General features: G+C 39.2%; 1 non-coding gene across 1 annotated transcript; it reads left to right on the top strand.

Annotated features, from left to right (window-relative positions):
* The first annotated feature begins 3426 nt into the window (after positions 1-3426).
* On the top strand, positions 3427-3533 carry LOC129677872 (U6 spliceosomal RNA). The gene has a single exon (XR_008720276.1). It is a non-coding gene; the product is annotated as a U6 spliceosomal RNA (small nuclear RNA).
* The last annotated feature ends 2082 nt before the right edge of the window (positions 3534-5615 follow it).

Here is a 5615-nt window from a genome sequence, read left to right on the forward strand (position 1 = left end):
GGAGGAGAAGAGGGAGGGTGAAATTGAGAGGGGACCAGCTGTTGCTTTACCTTTCTTTAAAGTAGGAAAATAAAGGTGAAATCTGTACTATTTTATGAACTTATTTTCAGAAACTTTGTATCTTTGATAGTGGTACTTCTTCTCCTGTGAATTTTCTGATTTGTAACAGTTTTTCAGATGAGGTAGCTATAAAAGACATTCTCAGGATTTGTTGGTTAATTTTTGTCCTTTCTGTATATTCACTATAAAGAATAGCAATACAGGACTGCTCCTCCCTTGGGGGGGTGGGGAGGTCAAAGAGTCAGCCATTAAGTTCCTGTTAGAAATAGTCTTTGTTCCCCTTACTATGGGAAACAATTGGTTACTGAGCTACCACGGGCTATATCCGAGCAGAGGTTCTAGGTTATATCTATACATGGTCCTTGGTTGAATGTCAGTCTCAGAAAAGACCCTGTGCCCAGATATATTTGGTCCTTGTGGGACTCCTGTCCTTTCCCCATCATACTAACTCCCCTTCTTTCATATGATTCCCTGCCCTGAAGATACCTGATAAAACAGGATCAGATGAATGGGGAGGAGGTCCCCCCCTATCAGTGGACTTGGAAAGGGGCAGGGTGGAGATGAGGAAGAGGGTGGGATTGGGAGGGAATGAGGGAGCGGGATACAGCTGGGATACAGAGTTAATAAAATGTAACTGATAAGAAAAAATAAAATTAAAAAAAAGAGAAAAAATGAATAGCAGTACAGTATAGTATAGTAGCAGTACAGTATAGTAAAGCAGCAAAGTCTACTACTATAGTAGACTTTATTTTTAGAATTAAGTTATTAATGTTATTGTTTACATTGCTTTATTTAAGGTAACATTAGAGACGACAAGCATTTCTAGGCAACCAGTATTTTGGGTGTGGTACCTAGGATCTTACACATTAGGGCAATACTTATTCAAACTACAACCAATTGTTTATTTTATTCATTATTTTATTAAGATTTTTTATTATTATCATTTATTACAAAGTTTTCAATTTGTATCCTGGTTGTGGCCCCTCCCTGGTCTCCTCCCAATCCCACCTTCCCTCCCTCTTCTTCCCCTATGCCCTTTCCCTAGTCCACTGATAGGAGAGGTCCTCCTCCCCTTCTGTCTGACCTTAGCCCATCAGGTCTCATCAGGGCTGGTTAAATTGTCTTCCTTCGTGAACTAGAAAGGCTGCACCACCAGTGGGAGGTGATCAAAGAGCCAGCCACTGAGTTGCTCGACAGTGACAGCCTCTGTTCTCATTATTACTGAACCCACCTGGACACTGAGTCTATGGGGTACCAAGGAGAGTGTATGGAGAGGACCTAAAACCTCAGCTAAGATATAGCCCATAGACTCAGTGGATGATCTTTTTAATGTGTTCTTGGATTCAGTTTTTTTTAATTCACTTAAAATGTCATGTCAAATATAGGACATGAGTATTAAGTGAACCTAATCTAGTAATATGCTACATATGCTACCATAAAAACTGGGTCTAAAATTTAATTAAATAAACATTTATTAAAATTTAAGGAAAATGAAGAAAGTACCCAAAAGGGATAGAGAAAATAAAAGACCTTTATGCACAGTGAAGGGAAGAGTATGAATTTCTTAGACTAAAATTAAACCATACTGTGGGTACCATAGACTATGGCAGCAGTTAAAAGTAGAGGCCAGTCATCAGTTTTATCCTTTTGTAGACATCAGAAGCTTTCAGTAGCACTAAAATCCAGCACACAAAATCATTGCAGAGTGAAACAAGAACCATACAGAGCCACATGTTGAGAGCATCACTGATGTGTGGCAGAGTTTGCCCGACTTGATCTTGGATAAGTCTTGCTCAGATTGCCATAGTTGATATGAGTTTATGGTTTTGATATTCATGTCATGTTCAGAAGACAGAATCCCATGTACTCACTCTCTGCCATCATCTGGATCTTACCCTCCTATTACGATGTTACACGAGCCCTCATGAAGGTTGGATTAATATAGATGTCCAGTTAGGCTAAGCATTAAGCCCCTTATTCACAGCAGTCATGTTATTAGCCTCTTATTAACCAGACATGTGCCTGTCCACATACTCCTGCCTACTGGAGAAACGGAAGAGCTTTTTTCACCAATGTTGGGAGTAGAGCAGGTCTACAGGTATAAGCATCAATACTTAGAAGACAATTTGACACCATGAAATTTAACAAAATAAGAACATCAAGTTCTACCCTGCAGACTATAGCTTTTGAGTGATGGGGTTTTGAGGATTACAGTATCAAGTATGAAATTCTGCCCTTTGAAACAGGCCTTAAGTTTAGTCAGAAAGTGGTTATTTACACCACAACAGTTGTACCATGATTGTACCAACATATCTTCCCTGGGAGGTCAGTATCGTACCATGCCAATTATGCTGCAGAGTAAGAAAATTGATGCTTTTCTCTCTCATCACCTGTAATTTCTATTCTATTAACATATATCTGAGGAAATTAGCAAACAAAGTAGGTATCTTGACGACACATGCATTTACTGTTAGTTTAGTTGGGATTTCAGTTAATAGATTCTGTAATTTTCTCTTATAAGTATCATAAAGAATCTGTTCTCATGCTTAAAAGTCCTATGAGAAGCTTTCCCCCACTATAAGGTAAAATACATGACATGTTTGTACCATAAAAAAGAAGACAATAGACAACAAGACAGAGGCTTTTCTGACCCCCAATGATAAAATCTGCACTAAAAAAATTGAGCTGTGCTTTGCTCTGAACTAACTCTTATTTTTTTTAATTTTTTATTAATTACACTTTATTCATTTTGTATCCCCCCATAAGATCCTCCCTCCTCCCCTCCCGATCCCACCTTCCCTCCCATTTCTGCATGCAAGCGGGGAGCAGCCTTACCAGGCCACAGTAGAGGACAATGCAGCCACTTTTGATGAGAACTGATAGACTAAGATCAGAAAGGAGAGGAGAACCTCCCCTAACTCTTATTTTTATAAGTGTTGCTAAATCTCAAATCCTTACCAACAATCTATTAGCCACACCTCTTGGCATTGTGGAGAAATTCAAACATGGGCAGAAGTTCAAACATGGGTAGTCTATCCCTACCCTCCAATAAAATCAATAGTAACAGAAGGAGTTTTTCAAATTTTGAAAATGAAAAAAACTGAAACCCAATACATGTGAAACAAGATCTAAAGTATTATGTTTGCAACAATTAGTTATAGGATTAAGTAACACTTTAGGCTGTGTAACAAGTATAATAAATTCAGTTAAATTGTATCAGATACATTTATGTCAACAAGAATTCATGGCACTCTGTATGCCAGTTCCATTCTGTAGCTTTGTTGTTGTTGTTTGTAAAGGGATAATATATGGTTTCTCTGTTGGATAAATTAAACAGTCTTCTGAAAATTAAAAAAAATTAAAGCAGTGCTTGCTTCAGTAGCATATATACTAAAATTGGAATGACACAGAGAAGATTAGCATGGCTCCTGTGCAAGTCTGACAAGAAAATTCATGAAGTGTTCCATATTTTATAGAAAAGATCATCCTGAGTCAGGTGACCCAGAAACACAAAGACATGCATGGTATATACTCACTTATAAGTAGATATTCGCCACATATTACAGAATAAACATACTAAAATCTACAGACTTAAAGTAGCTAAACAACAAGGAGGATCCTAAGGAAGATGTTTAGTTATTCAGAAGTCAAACAGAATAAACACCAGAAGAGGTAGAAGAGAGGGAACAGGAATGAGACTCACCACAGATGTCTTCTGAAAGACTCCACCCAGAAGAGGATTGAAGCAGATGCCCAGACTCATAGCCAAACTTTGGACAGAGCACAGGGAGTCTTATGGAAGAAGGGAGAGGTAGAAAGACCCAGAGGGGACAGGAGCTTCACAGGGAAACCAACAGAGCCAAAACTTCTGGGCCCGGGGGGCCTGCTGAGACTGATGAATGAACCAAGGACCGTGCATGGAGAGGACCAAGACCTCTTGCTCAGATGTAGTCCATGGCAGCTCATTCTCCATGGGGGCTCCTTAGTAAGGGGAGCAGAAGTAGTCTATGATATGAACTTGATTACATGCTCTTTGATCATCTACCACTTCTGGGGTGGCCTTACTAGGCTAGGGTCAGATAGTAGGGTAGGATGACTTCTGCTATCACTGGACTAGTGGAGAAGGATGGGGGTAATGAAAAAGGAAAGGTGGGGATGCGAAGAGATGAAGAGGGGGTCTACAACTGGAAAACAAAGTGAATAAATTGTAAAAAAAAAACAATAATAAATAAAAATTAAAGCAAATTTATATTCAAGATATCCTCAAGTTGTATTTTAGTAGGCTTAAATCACTTCACAATAGGGCTGGCTAATTAGTAATATGTTCTAAGATTTTGTTATGTTTATTGTTTTAGAAAATGACCATGATGAGTCAATATAAATGTAGGTTTTTTTTGTTTTTGTTTTTTACTTTTTTCATGAGTTGAAACACCAAGCAGGCCTGGTACATACTCAAATAAAAAAATAATATATATGTTGTAAATATGTGTATAAGATAGAAAGACCTGGAGGGGAAAGGAGCTCCAGAAGAAGGCCAACAGAGCAAAAAAAAAAAAAATGGACCCTGGGATCCTTCAGAGATTGATACCACAACCAAGGGCCATGCGTGGAGAGGACCTAAAACCCCTGCTCTGATGTAGCCCGGAGACTCAGTCTCCAAATGGGTGCCCTAGTAATGGGAACAGGGACTGTCTCTGACATGAACTCAGGGGCTGGCTCTTTGATCACCCCCCACTGAGGGGGGAGCAGCCCTGCCAGGCCACAGAGGACAATGCAGCTAGTCTTGATGAAACGTGATAGACTAGAGTCAGATAGAAGGGGAGGAGGTCGTTCACTATCAGTGGACAAGAGGAGGAGCATAGGGGGAGAAGAGGGAGGGAGGGTGGGATTGGGAGGAGACAAGGGAGGGGGCACAGCTGGAACACAAAGTTAATAAATTATAGTAAATAATAATAATTTGAAAATGTGTAAGAATACTTGACGTGCAAGATTGAATGCCGAGTGCAGATGCCAGTATCCACATAAGAAGTAAGTCATTTTGTTCAGCCCAGCACTGAGGTTAGATAGGGATGGGGAGAAGAGAAGAGGGCATCCCTGCAGTTCTATGCTCACCACCCACACTCTGTATTTAATTAGAGTTAGTGATCCAGTGTCTGGGGAGTCATAGACAGAATACATAATGTCTTCCCAGGTTTCTACACCTCAGTACATGGACACAGGGGCACAATAGAACACACACACACACACACACACACACACACACACACATCTTCCATCTTTCTGATCCGTTTCCACATCAAGTTCACACACTGTGAAACCCAACATCTGAAACACATTATTTCCAATTTGAAAAAGTTATATTCATTTTTGTCTTCTCATTGTACATCGTAAGAGATAATACCTGCAATTTTTCTCCAAAATGTTGGTTTAGATGAGTGAGCTAATTTGAGTTATTCAAAAGAACATAATCATGAAGTTCATTCCCTTGTATAATAATTACTGATAAATTTAAATTAAAGGCAAATAACCATGATATTAATATTTATTAATAGTAG

This window comes from Psammomys obesus, unplaced genomic scaffold (genome assembly GCF_907164565.1).
Source record: "Psammomys obesus unplaced genomic scaffold, mPsaObe1.curated_primary_1811, whole genome shotgun sequence".
NCBI lineage: Eukaryota > Metazoa > Chordata > Mammalia > Rodentia > Muridae > Psammomys > Psammomys obesus.